Genomic DNA, 21,922 nt, shown 5'->3' on the forward strand with positions numbered 1-21,922 from the left:
TATACATATATACTTATGTGTGTTTGTATTATATATACAAATAAAGTCCGAACTTTTTTATAGGTACTGAAGTTATAGAAAACACAAAACAAACCATAGAATTTTCGTACACACATTCACTCACAAACACATTATACATATGTATGTATGTATATATATATACATATATATGTATCAGATATAATTATATATATATATATATATATATATATATATATATATAAGAATAAAATTTACGAAAAATAATAATTACCCAACTACATTCACTACAACCATTTATCGCTGTTATGCACAAGTTTTGAAAAGCGGCATTCCGAACAATGGGAAAAACACATGCCTAAAGCGTTACATCTCCGCCCCCGTCCCCCCAAAAAACCGTAATCGCTTCCGTAAAAAAAAAAATTGTATGTCGCTGTTCTTTCTGCAACGCGTATCATTAAAAAAAAAATCCCAGCAATTTACCACACCAGTGACGATGAAAAAACACCCCAATAAAAAGTCGAACGCACTTTTTTTTCTTTTATTTCCAATATTCTCTCTCTTTCTTTCTTTCTTGTCATCGCTCATTATATTTGCTAAAATACATTTACATTGCGCGCTTTTATGTGCATGAGTAATTGGCTTACAAGGTAAACGCACGAGTGAAAAGAAAAGGACTGAGTTTATCATTCCTATCTGTGTGCGTGTACATGCATCCATCCATACATATATATATATATATATATATATATATATATATATATATATATATATATATATATATATATATATATATATATATATAAACAAACAAGCACGCATTACTATGTTATACATTCGCATGCCTTTACAAGCAGAAATTTGTCACACGTTCATGCATATTAATAAGTGTGTTAACAGATGGATATTAAATGTTGCGATGAGGTATATGCATCCAGTCTAACCTAAAGCGTCTGCTAGCAAATTTACATTCAATGCTTCTCACAGAAATGCGTGCGCGCATGAGAGGCAAGTGACAAGCCAAGTTTCCTCGACAATGGAACGACTCCTCTCCAACCTTTGATATTTTCCAAAGAATCAGGGACCCAAATGCTCAGAGCGAAATGCGATGTCACTTTACGTGTGGTGATTCCTTGGTCTAATGAAGAGACTTCAAGAGGGTCTTTCTTTTTTATATGTTTTCTTTATATGTGCTGCTGTTAAATTTCTCCAATGTTCTTCTGGCTGAAGTAAACGTAATTTAGCGATTTTATTTCACTTAATTTTGTATGGTGAAAAATTCATCTACTTTGTATATTTAAGGATTTCTTTTTAGGAAAGCCTAAAAACGTTGAAGAGACAGAGACGATATTAACTAGCGTAAAGTGCTAGTCAACTTCCAGTCTTCGCAAATTACATATTTTTCATAAGGAGTCAGCACACAGGCAGGTAAAAGAGTGCTGCGTTCTATAAATGTTTTCGAATAATTATGGAATACAAAAGACTTTTTCCATGATATATTTTAAAGATAATATAGTTCATAGAAAAAGGTTTGATATTGCATATGTTCTTTTCAACTGTCATGATCAACCATTTTTGGAAAGAAAATGTATGCCTACGTACTCGTATGTACAATATATAATTTTTTCTTGCTATCATTTATTTACTACATTTAATTTAACTCTTCTCCGTCGAAAGAGCGCTCCCTTCTGACCAGACCCGCTTACTTCATTTCCTTAGAGAACCGAACCCTACTCCAATACCTTTCTTGCCCATTTTTTTTTTATTTTATCCTTAGATTGGTCTCAAGAAACGTAGACCGTGTTCCTTATTCCATCGCCTTAAAAGTCAAAAGTCAAAGGACCCTTGAGATTTGTACAAGCTGTGCAGGAACAGCACTTATCTGAAGCGTAAAATCTCACAATTCTTCGCATTAGCTTAATCATACACTTTGAAAAAAGATAAGAGATGCTTTGAGAATCTTTTAGTTATTTTGGAAAACAATGCATTCCTAAATTTCTTACTGAACATTTTTTCCTTAGCAAAAGAAGGATTATTTTTTAATGTCAACAGCTTATACTGAAACATTTTTCCTTAGCAAAAGAAGGCTTATTTTTTAATGTCAACAGCTTATACTGAAAAACAGTTAGGACGAAGGAAAATACAGATATTCACCAGACAACTGAGATGAAATCGAACAGTTTTAGTTTAACTCACGAGGCCATATAAAACAATCTGTCTCTGCTTCCAACTAATCATAACTTCAAAGTCCCTTTGTTTTCAGCAAACCAATCTCTCCCTCTCTCTTCCTTTCAGACACACACACACACACAAACACAAGATGCGATTACAAAATTAATATCCTCGCCAATTTTATCAACACTTGCACCATTTTAAATAATGTTTTCAATTACATTTAATTCTGCGGATTAAAAGCAAAATTAATGAGCATTTACTATTTTTGAGAACTGAGGTTTCCTCACGATCCTCTGCGCATGACCTGTAATAACACAGTTTACAATTATTTCTCTTTCTTTTAGCAAGAAAATAAAAACACCCATGAATTGCAACGTAAATCAAACATACAAAAGTATGCGAAGATCCTTCTGTTTGCACTAAGAATAAATGAGGTCAATTAACAGACTTTTTAACGGGATAAGAAAGTAAGTGAGAAGAGAGAGAGAGAGAGAGAGAGAGAGAGAGAGAGAGAGAGAGAGAGAGAGAGAGAGAGAGAGAGAGAGAGTCCAAACTTCCCTTGTAAATATCTATGGTGGAAAGAAAACAAAACAAAAGCGGAGCACAGAAAAGAAGAGGTTTTTTCTTTTTTTTTTTCTCCTCCACAGAAGAGATATAGAGTGTTCCTGAGGGAGCAGTTAAAGTCAGAGGTCAGAATAGAGAGAGAGAGAGAGAGAGAGAGAGAGAGAGAGAGAGAGAGAGAGAGAGAGAGAGAGAGAGAGAGAGAGAGAGAGCTGAATACACGTAAAACGACAAAACGAAAAGGGAAATGCTTGTCGTTGGGTTGTACATACATATGCATCTATACAGTTCACACTAACATTCACGTATAAAGAACACTTGACCTACATGCAGTTTGAGAGAGAGAGAGAGAGTCCCATCTTTAAAAACGGATGAAATCTTAGTAATTTTATCGTTATGCAATTCCAAATCGTTAATACAATGTTTATACTTATTCACCAAGGCAACATTCTTACTTTCATTAATCAAAAATACATATAGCAAATAAATTTCGCCTTCTTGCGTCTTAAAGCCAAAGAAATTTCTCTCACTTCTATAGGGTCGACTTTGCTGTCGATTCCCGTGTGTAAATGTGCGTAAGTGCGATCTTGTAACCAGACCTTATTATTCGACCCTCACCGCCTCTCTTCCTCCCCTGTTTCCACCACCCATACGTTACTCCCCACCCCCAGCGCATTTGTCTGTCCCTCATGGCCGGAACTGTACGCTGAAAGCTTTGTCTTAATTATTTTGCATTTTACTCGGTCATTAGAGCATGAGGCTTAATCTGGCATAAATTGGTTTCCTCTGGTTCTATTGCATTTTACGTCTAACTTCTGTTTTCGGTCGCTTTCATGGTTGCTGCTGCTGCAAAAAAAGTAAATATATCCTGTTGCTTACTTCTGCAAGGAATTTAATTACCTCCAGATATTTTGCACTGAAGGGATTTAAGGTACAGACGTATGTAACTTCAAACAGAGAGAGATTATTCTGATCTGTATTAAGAACTGTAAAAGTGATTCCTCTTCTTTTGTAAGTATTGCTTATTTACATTCTTAACCTCTGTTCAAGAAGGTTTTGTTTCTCCTTGAGGTATCTAAAACTGCATGTTTGCAAATTTAATTCGTTTAACATCTTGTTTCGTAATCATGGGGATCTACATTTCATTCATATATATATAATGTGGACATTAAAACGAACACACATACACATATAAATATATATATATATATATATATATATATATATATATATATATATATATATATATATATATATATATATATATATATATATATATATATATATATATATATATATACATTGGACCAATGTTACTACAAAAGAAAAAATTCTTCTTTAGATAAGAATAAGGATTCAACTGTGAAGACTATAACTCGGGCATTCTTTTAATCCTAGACGCGTGAAAAATCACATTCTTTCCATATTCAAGGCACAAGAAATAAAAATAATCAAGACACTATGTAGTTTAACCGTCTCATCAGGAGTAAAACTTGAGAAAAGAATTTGCCTGACAGGATTCTTCACGTAATACTTCACAAAGTATTTGTAACAATGAAGAGCTGCTAACGGGAAATATTTAAAAAACTTTTGTCAGATACAGGCTTGGTTCAAAGACACACAAACAGACCCATCACTGTCCACACACTACGATTGGATATGTCAGAAATTCGCCAAGAAAGGAACATGAATAACGTCAACAATAACAATTATTCATTATATTTCTGATAGGTTATTGCCACTGGGAAAGTTGACTTCACAAACTTCACAAGAAATTCAAGGTGTTGGTGACGCTGTGTAAACAAAGTTATCAAAGGTATGATTTAACGAAAGGAAATCAACAACACAATTTAATTTAGGAAAGGAGACTGGAATGAAAATGAATAAACATGTTTCAAGTAGAAGTGCGCAGGCTTTTTTATGCTTTACAAAACAAATCCATGCATTAATACACACAATCAGAAAAGAACAACGCATAATGATGTATTTTTTCAAACCACAATTATAATAATCGCACGGTGAAGGATATTACCCAGAAAAAGAAAATATTATATTTTACGAAGCAGAGCTTCTTGTTTTTAAATAATAAACCTTATCCCGCGCTGGGGCAATAAACACAGTACGGCAAATACACTTCTTCCCTATACAATGGCAATCTTCCTGCAACAACAATGAGTCACATAATGGCTTCAGTTAATTGGTTTGCTTTGCGCCACCGGAGAGTTGCTCCGCCCAGTCTATAAATGCAGTTACTGGCGATTCAACTCTATATCTGGTTTATTTTAACTGAAGTTTTTCCCCCCGTTTTTTCTGTTTCAGGGAAGAGACGACTCGTGTTTCGGAGGAACGGGGCGATTTCAATTAATCCTGAACCTGGGGGCGTTTGATTGACTTAAAAATCCATGTTCTGTATTTTCAATCAGTGGGGAAAAATTACACAAAATCGTCTAGAACGTTTAAGATAAATGTCAATGTTTTCCTTCTATTACATTTATCTCAAGCATTGTGTAAATATTGTACATTTCCTTCGTGCTTTTCGTAAATCATCTGAGACTGACTCGTCCTCGTTCGTAGGTCTCGGCTGCCTCTTCATGAAAAAACAGTTATGTTCCTTATAGTATACATATATACGTACACACGCACAAACATATGTATATATACACATAACCCACATACACATTCTCTCTCTCTCTCTCTCTCTCTCTCTCTCTCTCTCTCTCTCTCTCTCTATATATATATATATATATATATATATATATATATATATATATATATATATATATATATATATATATATATATATATGTATACATACATTGATGTTAATAGTTGTTGAAATCTGACACTTCCCTCAGTGAACTACCAATCTTCCCTCAAAATATTTCCTGTCTATTAACCAGTCGAAAAATCCACTTCAATATCCTAGATCAGGAAGCTGAAACTACCTCTTATGACAAAGAGTGTCTAGGATTTATCAGGAATGAAAAGTGGCTAAAAATTTTTTGCTCCACCTGAAGAGCGAACCAAGGTGATGAAAATGGCATCTTTCCCAGAGGTGGAACCCTTCACATTTCGATTCCAGTTCCGACGTCGATCGTCCTCTGTCATTTCTACTGAGCCAAATCACTTCACTAGAACTAATTAAGGCTGCGCTGGGTACTTAAATTACCACCAGGATGATAAGGGACAAGATGTTCAACCTTGTTGGGATATGCCGAACATCACGATCTGAAAGTTATAGAGAGAGAGAGAGAGAGAGAGAGAGAGAGAGAGAGAGAGAGAGAGAGAGAGAGAGAGTGCGCGCGCAGACGGTGGCTGACTTTCGTTCACTGCTGTTAGAGTCTATAGACAGTGCTAATCCGAAAAGTAAAAAATAAACAAAAACGGAAAACCTTGCAGAGTGATTACGTAAGGAAAAAAAAAATTGGAAAAAATGTTGTGTACAAGTTCACCCATAAACTATCTTCGCTCATACTGAAAGCAGTATCCCTGGCGAGAAATAAAGGTAAACAATATATTATCACAAAATCATTCATCGTTATGTAAGCTTTTCCTTTGACACTACTTTATGAACAAGTAGTGCAATTCTCTCTCACACTCTCTCTCTAAACCTTGAATCAATACTAGATAAGGCGACTTTTTCCTACAAAAATAAAAGGGAGACACTTCATCTTAGAATATCGACATTTATCCCATTAGTGCTGGTCTAGAAGGGAAAAGAAAAACTTCGCCTCACAAACAAGGTCATTCATTTAAAAAGTCAGCCGTTACATAATTCCTGTCACGCTGTAAATTTAATACTATATACAGCAACGAATATATATATATATATATATATATATATATATATATATATATATATATATATATATGTGTGTGTGTGTGTGTGTGTGTGTGTGTGCCCAAACAGACGCATGTAATCAGCAACTACTCGTTGCTAACGTACATAATACCGGAACGTCGCCTATGATGTATTTGTACACATCCATAGGCGGTGCTGCCAGCACAATCATGGACGATTTATACGCCCGATTCGCATGCAAGAACTGGGACAGGCGGTTGGGATTTCCCTTGGAACAGAAAGCAGACGGACACATGTTGATCGTCCAAGGCACCACAGGGTCTAGCTACTACCCTTTGTTCCAGATGCAGTCTAGCTTCTTAACACCGGATCGGGGGTAGAACCCCCTTGGCAAGCCAGGGGTGCAAAGTACCTTTATACACCTTCAATCTCGGTCAGAGTAAGAAGCATTATGTTGTAATCTGATAAGATGACCGACCTTATTCATTAAAATTATATTTGGAAAGAAGTACCTTTCATTATATTTAAGTACGTGTGTAATTTACCAGCGCACGCAAACGCACAAATTCATAAATATATGTGAGCGTATATGTGCACGCCCACGCACGTACACACAGACACTATATATATATATATATATATATATATATATATATATATATATATATATATATATATATATATACACATATTACACAAGCATGTAATATAAGCTTGGCAATGTGCATAAATCATACTTGTATATGAACAATATTGACCATACGATCATGCGGAAAATTCATGTTATCTATAAAATCGCATGAAGACAACAGACAAAGGTGTTTTATGAAGTTCAACAAAATCAGACTGACCTAATGGAAAATATGATATAATGAGAAAAAAAAAACAAAAAGCACAATAACATCTAAAGGCAAATTCCATGGGATTATTTTCCCGGACACTAAATGGTTTAAAAATATTTACTTTCATCAGATTTTTCTGAAAAACAAACCTTCCTATTGTAAGAAGAAGTCTATTTGAAAAAATCTATTAAAAGGTATTCAAAATTAGCCTTTTCTCATTCATAGAAGCTGGTGTAGTTATACGAACCACTACAGTCAACTAACCACCATGCACAACTATTCACCGCTAGTGGGATAATGGACAGAATGGGCTTTAATGAAAAAAAGGGGAAAATAATATATACACGTTTGTGTACATACATACACACACACACACACACACACACACACACACACACACACATATATATATATATATATATATATATATATATATATATATATATATATATATATATATATATATATATATATAATCGTGAAGTCTCAAATGTCAGTTCCTCATTGCATGGGTCGGTATCGTTCTCAGCTAGCACTCTGCTGGACCTGGGTTCGATTCTCCGACCGGTCAATGAAGAATTAGAGGAATTTATTTCTGGTGATAGAAATTCATTTCTCGTTATAATGTAGTTCGGATTCCACAATAAGCTGTAGGTCCCGTTGCTAGGTAACCAATTGGTTCTTAGCCACGTAAAATAAATCTAATCCTTCGGGCCAGCCCTCTCTAGGAGAGCTGTTAATCAGCTCAGTGGTCTGGTTAAACTAAGGTATAAGGGAGGGAGCTACAAATGTCGCTTAATATCAAATTCACGCTACCTCGGGAATATCCCCGATGGGGAATTATCACCGAAGGGGAATTTATAAGTGATAAATGGATTGGTAACTTAATATCAAATTCACGCTACCTCGGGAATACCCCCGATGGGGAATTATCACCGAAGGTGATAATTCCCCATCGCGGATATTCCCGAGGTAGCGTGAATTTGATATTAAGCGACATTTTTAGCTTCATGATTGTATATATATATATATTATATATATATATATATATATATATATATATATATATATATATATATAATATAATTATCCAAAACTACGGAAAAAGGGCGGTGAAAGAGAGAGAGAGAGAGAGAGAGAGAGAGAGAGAGAGAGAGAGAGAGAGAGAGAGAGAGAGAGAGAGAGAGAATAAGATTGCCCAGAAACCTGAATAAAGCGAAACGACACGAGTTGTTGCTTTATTGTATGACCCACAAAATCATCAACGGACTCGCCAGTCAATTGGGGTCTGTCAGAGGAATTCCGTAACTTTCAAAATGATATCGATGACGTTCAGATTTATTAACCAGTTAACAACAACAACAACATCAACAGAGGGTCTCTTCCATCTACAAGCCAGTCGGCAACAGTCTCCACTTTGTCAGTCAACTGATAGCAACCTCGGAGTCATAAAAAAATTATTCAAGCGCGTTTATTCCATTTGTTAACCAAAGAACAATAATATCCCAATAAGTACAGTAGGTATTGCAGATTGTATCTCAGTGACATACAGAAAAAATATTACTCGTCCCAACTTAAAAAAAAAAAAAAAAAAAAAACACTAAAAGAAATAAACTCGAACATAAAACACCTTTTTTTTTCAGTCTTCGAGTCAAAGGACCTTCCGCTTTATGAAAAATGCATTTGGACTTCGTTTACGGGCTGCCAATTGATTGATGTCTTATCGTGGTCATCTTCTCGATTTATTTAAGCTCATCACTTGCTTGCTTTTTCCTTTACTGCCCACAGTCAATATTATTATTATTATTATTATTATTATTATTATTATTACTATTATTATTATTATTATTATTATAAGACACCTAGTGTCTACGATCATCTTCATTATGATGCTTTGTGAAACACCTTTTGGAAAAAGTATAATGGCCTCTGAGACTAATTGCAAGACTTTTCGACGTGGATCAAAATGTTTCCATGAGAGAGAGAGAGAGAGAGAGAGAGAGAGAGAGAGAGAGAGAGAGAGAGAGAGAGAGAGAATCGATGTGAAATGTTACCAAAACATTTTTCTTTCATTCTTTTCTTCATGAAGTTAGAAGATGCAATCTACTAATGAATAAATACATATTGTATTTTATAATCACATGTTATGTTTATTATATATATATTTATATATATATTTGTATTTATAGACTGTATATATATAATGTATATATATACAGATATATATATGTATATGTATATATATACATATATATATATATATACACACAGCAAAAGTGTCCTCTGTTATGATAAACAAGTCTGAACAATATAGAATCATCCTACAGAATTAAAATAGTTATGAATGAATAGAAGACACACACACACACACACAAACACACACACACACACACACACACACACACACATATATATATATATATATATATATATATATATATATATATATACGAGTATATATATATATATATATATATATATATATATACGAATATATATATATATATATATATATATATATATATATATATATATATATATATATATATATATATATAAAGCAAAGATGTCCCTCTCATTATGATAATCAAGCCTGAGTAATATAGACTCAACCTACAGAATTCAAATAATAATGAATGAATAGAACCTTCACGCAAAATTTCTAAAGCCATAAAGCTAAAGCAAGACGTGAAAATAAATGAAAAAAAATCTCTTTGCCAACTTTTCCTTCAATCCACAAGTGCTTCGGCATTCCATATTATATTTCTCTTTTCATTTGCAGTATCTTAATGACCCAAGAGTTCTCCAAAAGCACTCGCTCTAGCGTCTCCTCGCTCGCAACGGTTTTGAGGAAAAACTACCTCTTCTGGCATCCGTTTCAAAAGGCCAAAACAAAAAAATAATAAAGAGAACGAAATAAAAAAAAAGGGGGGGGGTTAAAAAGGCTGGCCTTTTAAAATCTATTTGGAATCTTTTCAAAGGCCGTCTTCTCAGTATAAACCCAGGGAGCAAGCCAAGCGGCAAGGGTTAATGAAGGCAGCCCAGGTGTGGCCCGCCTACAATGAAATCCTTTACGGCCGACTCGAGTGCGAATTCACGGACCCTGAATGAAGTAGGTCATCATGTATGGGGTAAGTGAGGAAAACGCAATATGCGAGGAGAAAGTGCTCCAGGAAAAAAAAAAAAAAAAAAAAAACCTTAAGTGAGCAAAAAAACTGAGCTTAAGTGACGAGGAGGGAGGAATGTCCCGTGGGGATCATAAGCACACGCATACGAAGCAAGTCATAACAGCTCTTTACTTTTAGAGATTAACGATAATTTTGCGCAGTCACTTCTCCCTTTTTTTCGTTATATCGAAGATTTCGGAGGCAGGAATGAGATGGGACAGAGAATGGAGGGTAAAGGGAATCAAAAGAATAGTAAGAGGAAAAATGAAACGATTTAAGAATAGCAAATTGACGGTGACTCTCAAGAAGAATAACGCGAGCAGGAATACTGATAAATAGTTGATAGAATTCTTTCGAAGAATGTTGGGGCGGGCAATGACAGAAATTCGGAGATTTGACAGGATGGAAGGAGGATGGTAAGGAAAAGTATCGGGAAGGAGGAAAAAGAGATATGAGAATGGTATGTAAGAGGAGGAATGGTAGGAAGAAAATGGCAGGAATGATGGACAATAAGAGGAAGAAGGATTACTGAAGAAGGATTACTGATAAAACGAGTGAAAATGATGGGAAGATGAAAAATGATACAAAAGAGAAATGATTATGGCTGCAAGAACGAAAAAGGTACGAATGGAGATAACAGGAAGAATGTGGAAGGAGAAAAAGAGGGCAGAAGGAGAATGAGAAGTGGAAGAAGTCAGGAGGACGGTTGGAAAGATTTTTAAAAGAATAATAAAATGAATGAAAAATCGCCCCGAACTGGGAAGCTTTAATGCAACCGACGATTTTCAAAGGCGTGGCCATTCACCCCTGGTTCACATCAACAGCACCGCCCTGACGAATGGCTCTCAAAATACAATACTAGCAGATAATATGGATGGGCTTTTCACGTGTCATACGCAGCGACAGACGCAAACAGACGAACGCTACTGGTTCACATCAGTCACACCATAACTCCAGTTAAGTAGAATAGTGGGAGGGATGAGGTTAGGGGGCTGGGGAATGGAGGGGGGGAATATTGTATAATAATAACATTAACCGGTAACTCAGGGAAGCAGGTTGGATCAATAGCTACCTTTTTGTCGCTGGTAGTACGCGCTGCCACAAACCTTTACTTTCTCTCTCTCTCTCTCTGTCTCCCTTACTGTACTGGTAAGACTACACCTGCGCATCACTGCCACCACAGGTGTTCTGATCAATAACAGGTGTCGGCGTGCGTAAGGCTACACCCTTCCTTCCTCAATGACGCAAGAACTGGAGCTATTCACGCCATGGACCACCGACACTACAACAACAGAAAACCTCCCGCCTGCCACACCTGTATTTACTCCTCGGAATCCAGCCGTTTCTGTACCATTTACTACCACGGCATACATACTGCCGGCGATATCCAGCTCTGAATGAATCGCTGTAAAAACTATAATTTAATGAGAGACAAGAAGAAGAAATGTCTACGCTTCACGTATCTACGAGAATGAGAAAATTAAAATAAAAAGGATATCAGTGATAACATAGAAAAGATTACTCTTTTAATGAAACAATTAAACTGAGGTCATGAAAATAACCCGAATATGGAAATATTGCCAAATGCCGAGAACGTAAATAACCAAATGAAGAAAGAAAGATTTCTCCACTCCAGCCGTGTAGCGAACAGACACGCAATCCCACTGGGGCAAGCGACACCTCCACATGAATCAACTTACGGAGGAAAAGTAGCGTAAATGAACATGAAGAGCCAGAAAGCACCGCCGATAATTCAGCCGTCAATAAATGGGTCGATGCAGTGACAAGGAAACGGGAACAGGGCTCCAACAACCTCAGGAAAAGGAGGTATTAATCTGAATGTTCACCGTTCCTTCTCCGCTAGAAAGTGGAGAATGTTACAATACACTGTACGGGACTGTGTATATATATATATATATATATATATATATATATATATATATATATATATATATATATATATATATATATATATATATATATATATATATATATACACAATGTGTGTACAAATACATACATCCACATTACATAAATACGGCGAGAGAGAGAGAGAGAGAGAGAGAGCGTACGTATGCGCGGGCGCGTATTTGTAACTCTCCTCTGGCCTATGATTCTCCCTAGTAGTGCCCCAAGCATACGCCCCCTTAAAGGTGCACCCTCGCTTCCCGATCTCTCTCTCTCTCTCTCTCTCTCTCTCTCTCTCTCTCTCTCTCTCTCTCTCTCTTCTTCCCAACCCCCGCCCGCTGCCCCTTAGCCGGGAGCAAGCAAGGCTCTAGTTTCCAAACACGCGCAAGCAACTTTTCATCCAGAACACCTGATGTAGTTTAGAGTTTTTCTTCTTCGCAGTATGAACACATGGAGTCCCAATCCAGCAACAATTAACACCTGTGCTCTGATTTCTCTCATGCTTCATAAGACAAGACTTACGAAAAGGGAGCGTGAAAACCTTTTTACTCGATGGCACATGAAAGTTAATCTTTGCGTTCCACAATTCACAGTAAAAAGAACCCATTATACAAATAAAGCCATTCCTACGTATGCTCATTTTTACACTGAAATACGAAAGCCCCGGTTCTTGTCAAGTGAAGGGGCCATGTTCTATTTCTCAATTAATTCTGATCCAAAACTTATCATCAATATATTCTCCTAAAAATTCATTACATTCAGTATATGAAACCTTCTACTTCTTTCAGAAGGACCATTTTAATCAATCATCACCGTCCGCAAAACCGACGGCTGAACTAGCACCGTCATTCCACCAACACTGTCAAGACAAAGTTCCTTTACCACTGGTATTACACCTCGACAACATACGAGGTTGGTCCTTATCAATGAAATGGCAGTAATGACGACGTTGCTGCCTCGTCTAAAAGTTACCTCAAGAGAGTCTAGGAACAAACAGACTATTGCTGTGAACATATTCTGTAGGTTAGCAGTTTTCAAAACTCACCCTGGATGGAGGTCTTCTAGCGATCTTGTCTGAACGGGGTAGTGGACACTGAACAATCTGGGTTAGTGGAACGTGTGTGTGTGTGTGTGTGTGTGTGTGTGTGTGTGTGTGTGTGTGTGTGTGTGTGTGTGTGTGTTTTAGGGTTGGTGTTGTTTCTGAGGTTTGTCGCCCTTTTCAGCTTAAAAAACAACCAAAAGGTGAGATTCCTGTTTCTTCGGATTACCCATTTCATGATCCTATACTAACGATACAAAAGACTTGAATAAAATGACAGATAATGTTAAACGTATACAGTGAACAAACATACCTGATATGTAAAACTTTACCACTGTAGTTACAAAGTATATAGACAATAACCTTCTTTACATTTAAAATTTAGCGCTCATTACAGAAAGAGAAGGTAAAAATTACACCTCTAAACACAGAGCAAACATCGGGCAGCATGAGGAAGATCCAAAATTTAATCCACTAAATTTATCAGCTATGACTATGGGCAGTAAATTCATCGTAGTGAACATGGAGGATGGAAAAGGGAGGCAAACTTCTGTCTGAGCTTCATTAACTGGTCAACTCATCCCCCAAGGATGCCTGTATTATATGTATCCCATCATAATTATTCAAATACTTTAGTCGGCTTTTCATACAATAAAGACAGTAACTCAAAATGAAAAGGTTATTCATTTCCTTTGCAACTTGCTTTTATTATTTCAAATATTCGTGCCTGTTAAGACCTGAAAAACGGACGAAGATGGCCACAGTTTATTCATATACATCTGCATATAAATAAAAGAGATGTTTCCTTGCATCATTCATAAAACACGCAACAGATTTAGTCAGCAGAAATAGCTTTGTATCTCCTAAGTCACCGACAGATCCATCCTCTACCTGCTGAATCAAGGATAAAAAGTCCTTAGCCAAATACTAAGAAGACGTCATAGGTGTTTCATGTTACAAAGTAATGCAAGCGCCTGCCAAACTTGGAACGGTCTATGCCCATACCCCGTGACCCGATACGAAAGGGCCACAGTATATTTTTAAAGCATACTGATTTCGCAATTTTTTCTCTCATGTGCTGCGCTGAATCCGGGAGGAAAAACCCCCTCTCCCCTTCAAACCCGCCCCCACCCCCCATGCAAATCCATCCGACGCTCACTAATCTCGTTAACATAACTCTCGGTGCACATAAATCACCATGGCCCTGTGAAATCGAGAGTAATGTGATTTGGCGCAATGGTCATAAACATATTTATTCTCTGGGGCGCGTCTATCAGAAGTTAGCTAGCGAGACACGAAATTCAGGCCGTGATGTATTTATGTAAATGCCTGGAAAGTGTAAGAAAATAAGGAAATTACTGATTTTTTAAAAAGCCATTATCATGATTTTCATACCTCTTAACAACATATAAACCAGTATTTTATTACCGGTATGATGCGCTAAGGAGCGAATGTCTTGAAAATGTGGCAGTCTGAATAGATTACGCTAACTTTTCTAGTTATGTTGAGGATTTGAATAAAATTCTACACGCATACTTTCATCTTATTCTTAATTTTTAGCCCAAAATAGGAGTTTTTAATAAATACTGAATGCCACCGGTGGTTTACTGTTCGTAAAAGGTTACAGATCGCTTCGTAAAATTGGCTTTTCAATCTTACCCGTCTACCATCAAAGCACTCTTCGATACATAAAAAAACACACACACGCACACACACACACAACCAGGTTAAAACGTTAATACTTATAATCTGAATATTTCTTATAAGATTTTTATTGCTAATGGCATTTGGTCGTCAAGAGCGTCACAACATCCCGCACCGAATAGATATAAGGAGGACAAAAAAGTGCCGAATTTTTCACCCTCGGCACCATTTATCAGCTTCATCGCTTCGAACTACGAGAGTCTTTGACATGATGAAAACTGATGGACGAACCTCTTGGCTTCCTTCTGAATGTTTTTTCCCCATTTCTTTTATGCGAAATTTCAACGAGCGAGTCAAACATCAGCCACCAGCTAGGGAAAAACAAATATCACTGTGACGAGTCGTATATAATGGGCTACCTCACTGAAGGTGTGTTTTCTTTAACGATGTGTCAAAGCTCAACATACGACGTCTTTTCTTCTTAATATTATTATAAAAAAAAATGGACGACGACGATAACAACACTGATGGTACCTGTACCGGTGACTATTATCACTCATCACGGGGACTTAATTTTGCCATAGTGTTTCTAAGGCTGCAACATTTCTTTATCGTTAGTTTGTTCATCAGTATAATTAGGCTGACGTCTATTGATGGGATTTCTTTAAATCTGATAAGATGATGAATTATTGGACAAGTAATTCTCTATAAGTTTTGCTGGAGATTCAGTACTTGGACAGGCTTTTCAGGATTATTTAAATAAATTACCGGGAAGATTTTTGTGACAGCCAATGAGGAGACCAAAGCTATGATCCAAATGCAAATCACTGGTATTTCCTTAACAACGTGATTCTTAACGAGGCTAAAAAAAAAAAAAATTACGCCTTTCGGAAATAACCAGAATTGACACAAACGCAACAGAAGTATAGACAATATTGCAAGGTACAATCTTCGAGAACAAGAAACATCCAAGTAACCAAGACCTAGACCTTGTTCAGAGGACCTTGGAAGAACGCCAGTGCGCACCATATCCTTGTAAGAAACCTTTGCTTAAAATACGGTTCGGACAAGAATTTCCTTCTACCTGATATGAAACTTAGGTGTCGAAATGATCGCTTTACTTTGGTGCAAGGTAATCTTAGCGTCAAGTATCAGTCTCTGATATCTAGTCTTTACAGAGTTACTGTCCCGCCAAACCGTGACAAAGTACAGCAACCAAGTTTAATTCTAAATAAATACCACCCAACTCCAATCTGCGGTTTAAATATGGGGTTGTCATCCATGGTTTAGAAACTACAAAAATTCTGTGTCATCCCGGTAGCATATTTTCTTTTGATCAAAATATCAAAGACTGTTTTACCTTTTAGGTAAAGCATGATAAACTGCAATTCGGATAAAAAGCAGCTGTACGACTGACATAAGAAATTGGTCTGCGATACGAGTCAAATAAAAGTACATGAGTCAAATACCAAAGGCTGGTTTGTGGGTCAAGTAGAACACATAGGTTTACTATCATATATTCTGTTCTGTGATTCAGATAGTAAATATTGCTTCTCATCTCGGAAACACAAATCTGTATTTGATCCAAAGAAATGAACTTATTTTAGTCCGTAAAAAAACAATGTTTACACCCTACCGCTTCAAAATATGTAACTTGTCAAATGGTAAAAATATGAAAAAAGTAATAAAAATCTTGAAATCTGTAAGCTAACTGGCAGCTGCAGAAGAGGCTTCCGTAAGATATGAGCAGAGTAACACGAAACTAAGTACCAAATCAGTGACAAATTTTGTAGTAAATCCTATGTTTGGATGAGCCAGTGGCAAGCTCAACTCGCCAATGTATCATCTCGACCTTCTGTTATATCAGCATTATTTTTTGACGGTCTTAGTACACTAACACACTTATCAAAGTGCGAGATATTAGAGACAAAAGAAAATTACCAGTCCGTAAGCTTTACGATAGTCAGAAAACTCTTTGTTTTTTCTACTGTAATTTTCGCTGCATTGCTAAAAATATTTTAACACTGAAGGCACGAGATTAAAAGCGCACCAAGGTTTCATTATCTGGATTTTCATAACAGAGGACACTTTGGGCTTCACTTAATATGCTTTCTCCTGAAATGACCGCTACTGTGGAGTATTACTCAAGTAATTTCAACCATTACACACTAATTAATACTGTGTGTATAAAGGGATGAGGCAATTACTGTGCATTTCAGGTGTCTGTAAAATGAATAAGTAATCAAGCAAATGGCCAAATACCACAGGCAGCGAATTCAACACCTTGGTGAGTAAAATAAATCCCTCCATAGAGATAAAGGCTATGTATGCATTTATGTATGCTTATACATGTAAATATTTATACATAATTTGGGTTTCTACGATTCCAGGCTGCACTGAGGGTGAATATCATCACTCTATTCTTCCCTGTGGAAATGGCACAGCCATTAACAGAAATGAGTGAAATGCTAGTTAGAAATTAAGTATGCTTCACATACATATTCAACACGAATAATTTTGACGACAGCACCTTTTAACACCTTCAATCCAGCTCTAATTTTTTCCCCCATTTTGCGCTCTACATACCCATATTAAAACTCATTAATTGCGATGCAGCTTTCATTATTTCTCACTTTGACATTTTCCGAATATATATGTCTTCCTCTAAACATCTAGTTTATCACTGTTATTATTCCTCCATTCCTCAACTTTTCTCTCTCATATCGGGTGCTTATCAACCGTTCGCCACTTAATGTCCTGCGTTATATCTCTTTTATCTCTGTTTCCCACTTCACTCTTTCCACAGTCGTAACATTCCTTTCTTTCCTTTCTTCTCTCTTCATACTTCAAATTAAACTTCTTTCTACTTCCTTCGCTAAGCCGTTCAATTCTTTATTTGTTCTTCAGTTTATTTTCACTTTTCCCCTTAAAAAAATACGTTTAACAAATACGTTTTTTTCCCGTTTGTGGTAACCAATAGCCCAAAGATTAATACGATTAACTCCATTCAAATTCAGATTAATCAAGCCTTAATGGCCTTGAAACGAACGCTTTTGCCAACATGAAAATATGTTCAGCTGATGATATGACTCATTTTGAGAGCAAAAAATAACAATTCAATCCATTAGTTGAGTTAGTTAAATTAATAAGTTATAGACTTGGAAATCAACTTATCAACTTGGATTATTACCACTTTGGTAAATAAAACATGAAAGACGGATTATAAAAGCAATTTGTAGGCAATTACTTGTATGAATAAATTAAAGATGACCCAAAAAATTAATCTACAAATTCTCTCATAATGAGATTCTGAAACGCGTGCAAATACACATTTATACATTTCCACAAACACACACACACACACACACACACACACACACACACACTCAAACGCACACATATATAAAGTGTAAAATATATATATATATATATATATATATATATATATATATATATATATAATGATATATATACTGTATATAGTTAGATAGATACATAGATAGACAGATAATATATATACACACATGTATGTATATAGATAGATATATATATAAATACATATATACATAAACATACACTGAACGCATGAACAAAATACAGGCATACATGTGGCGGCCAGACAAATGTGCTTACAGTGCACTTCTTCCATTTCTTCCGATATTCCTCCTATCTGTACTATTTACTTATCTCCGCTGATGGTATTCCAGAAATACCCAACTCAGCATATAATTTGTGGCAAAATAATTTGACGTCGACTTGGTTCTATGAACGTTAGGCGAGAATGCAGTTCCCCAAAATTCCTTAAAATCCCAGAACTGTCTAAAATCCTCAGATTTCCTAAAGTATTCAGAAACCAGCGAAACAGGAATTCCAGCGACCGAGTTGCATCGATGAGGACTTCTACAGGAGAGAAGGAGGACTCTTAACCTCACCTGAAGAAGAGAGAGAGAGAGAGAGAGAGAGAGAGAGAGAGAGAGTGGGGGAGGGCGGGGCAGCACTCGATCATCGACCAAAGGAAGAGGAGAAGAGGAGGAGGAAGAAGAAAAAATGAGAGGACCTCGCCCTCAGGCCCTTCTCACAATGTTACCTTTCTCTCTCTCTCTCTCTCTCTCTCTCTCTCTCTCTCTCTCTCTCTCTCTCTCTCTCTCTTCAAAAATTCACTCTGTACAAAAATTCTCTTCCTCTTTCCCACTCTCTCTCTCTTTGTTTCTGAAATTGCTTTCTACTCCCATCTTTTCCCTTTATCTCAGATTCAGTATCTTCTCCCTGTACTCCATAAATTTCTCTCTCTCTCTCTCTCAATTAGTATTAATTCTCTCCCTCAATGCGCTTACAAAATAACTTCTTTTTCTTAACGCAGTTTAAAGCTTCTTCATCTCCATCAAAGATCACGCTCTTTCTTAATCTCTACACACTGATGCATATAAACACATAAATACTGTAGACACTTAGCATTACAACTCGGGGAAAAAGTTACAACAACAACGTGCTGTGATGCTGCAGACTGGACTGAATGCCGTTATGTGAAAAAGGAAAGAAAATAATCATTAATGGTTATTAATAGTGAATAATAAATAATGCATAGAGAAAAGTGTGGTTGAGTGCACGCCCTAAAACAATAAAACCCACTGAACTGTGACTGTGGAATGCACAAAAGGGTATGGCATTGCCAAAGGTTTAAGAACATCATTTTAAAGGTTTACCTACAAGGGTCAGGCACCTGTGTGGTGCCAATAGAGATGATCCGGCAACTTTAAATGACGGCAACGAAATTCCTGTCAATTGGACAGTCGTAACTGTCCAGCACCTTTTTCAACGAAGCTCATCTCTCTCTCCCTCTTTCTCTCTGTTTCAAACGTGCACAAGCAATGCTCAATATCTCGGTCAGTTTAATATTTATTTGCCTTGCGCATAGACACACAAACAAACACACACACACACTCACGAACACTGATTTCAACGTAGATTCTCTCTCTCTCACTCTCTCTCTCTCTCTCTCTCTCTCTCTCTCTCTGTAAAAGGGCTATCTCCTTCCGACTTCAGTAATTTCCACCCTTTTCCCTTTCTGATAACGCTATCTGGAATTCAAACTGAAATTGCAACTCCGAAAAATGCTGAGAGAGAGAGAGAGAGAGAGAGAGAGAGAGAGAGAGAGAGAGAGAGAGAGAGAGAGAGAGAGAGAGAGAGAGAGAGAGAGAGAGAGAGAGAGAGAGAGAGAGAGAGAGAGAGAGAGAATGTGGTGCTACGAGATAAAGGATTTTTAACAAATTCTTAGCTACCCCTGGGTAATTTACCAATGTTATTCATCTGAGAAATAAAATATTTATTTTAATGAGTCAGAAATAAATGACTCAAATTACGAATTTATGAAAACGAATGATGGATGCTTTTGAGCATCGTTAAGGTAACAACCTATTTGAAATACACATTTTTACCTTAAAATCTACATTTACATAATGCCACGTACAAAAAATACCTACACACACTTGCATGTGTGTATATATATATATATATATATATATATATATATATATATATATATATATATATATATATATATATATATATATATATATATATATATATATATATATATTGTATTTCACATTGTAATCTTACATTGACTTTTGCCATTATTTCTATATTTCCATGCCTCAAACGAAATAACAAAATCGATAAATATTTACGTACGTTTTTGAAGAATGTATTCCCTTACCCAGTCATATACGTTTGCCAGTGTACGGATGTCTCATAATAAATACAGACAACTCTGACCACACTACATTTTGTGATGTGTTCTGCACTTAAATTACGATAGGGAAATGTCTTAAGTCTCCATTTCTTTTGGCCGTCTACATAAATGTGAAGACTGCATTTCTGTAAAGGGATTATTTAAGTCAAGAAGTAATTATTTCTTTATGTACTGCCTCCTAACGTTTGTCGTCCACATGGACCCAAGGTCATCAGACCTCAGAAAGAGTCGAAAACCCGATCTCTCGGAGGAGGACGTTCAGAGTTGTCCGTCGCCTTTTCACAAGGGCTTAGTTTGCTTTGAAGGCAGCCGTGAACTTCAACATGAAGGGAGGACTTTGCTTTGAAAGGATGCAGAAGGGCCTTTCCCTTCGACCACAGCCTGAGGGGCACAATGTCAATGGCCTCGCCCTTTTGTTTGGATTACCGAAACCCGAGTCGAAACTTCTTTGAATAGGTGCAGTGTGACAAGGGGCCACTTACTTGAATTGCTGGCAAAAGATGAGGCTTTTTCTGCAGTATAAGTGATGAACAGGTCTCCCTATCGGGGTGTGATGCATAATCGTAAATATAAGTTAGTCACCACCGTTATCAAATTGCTATACCGTGATGGTTAAGGGTTAATCAATACCCGTAACGTGATGGGACGTGTTTCTGAATCTCCTTAGCGTGGCGTGGTAAATAAAATTGTATTTTCATTTTGTGATCTTTCGTGTTCGTACTTCAATTACCGTGATTTGGTGGTGCTGAATTTACGTACTGTACTCTGATTCGTGTCACTAACTGCTGTGCAATATTGTAGCGCATGCAAGCAGTAAATTTTTTGTGCTTTTATGGAAAGGGCCTGAGTATTTATTTACCGAGTGCCCTTAAGGATTGTCATTAAACTTTACCTTAGTATTTCTGTACAGATAAAAACTGGAAAACACCTGGATAGTTACCATGTCTAAGATAGCACCATAAAAAACAGAGAAAATATACGCCATAGCTTCACAGACAATTATATCAATACAATTAAGGAAACATCAGACTAAAGGTAACGTAGTAAATGAAG

General features: G+C 36.4%; 1 protein-coding gene across 21 annotated transcripts in view; it reads right to left on the bottom strand.

Moving 5' to 3' along the window:
* The window catches only part of unc-13, a 1,228,603-nt gene that overhangs the window by 244,797 nt on the left and 961,884 nt on the right, over positions 1 to 21,922 (bottom strand). The window lies entirely within an intron of this gene.

Source organism: Macrobrachium rosenbergii, chromosome 4, assembly GCF_040412425.1.
Source record: "Macrobrachium rosenbergii isolate ZJJX-2024 chromosome 4, ASM4041242v1, whole genome shotgun sequence".
Classification (NCBI taxonomy): Eukaryota; Metazoa; Arthropoda; class Malacostraca; order Decapoda; family Palaemonidae; genus Macrobrachium; species Macrobrachium rosenbergii.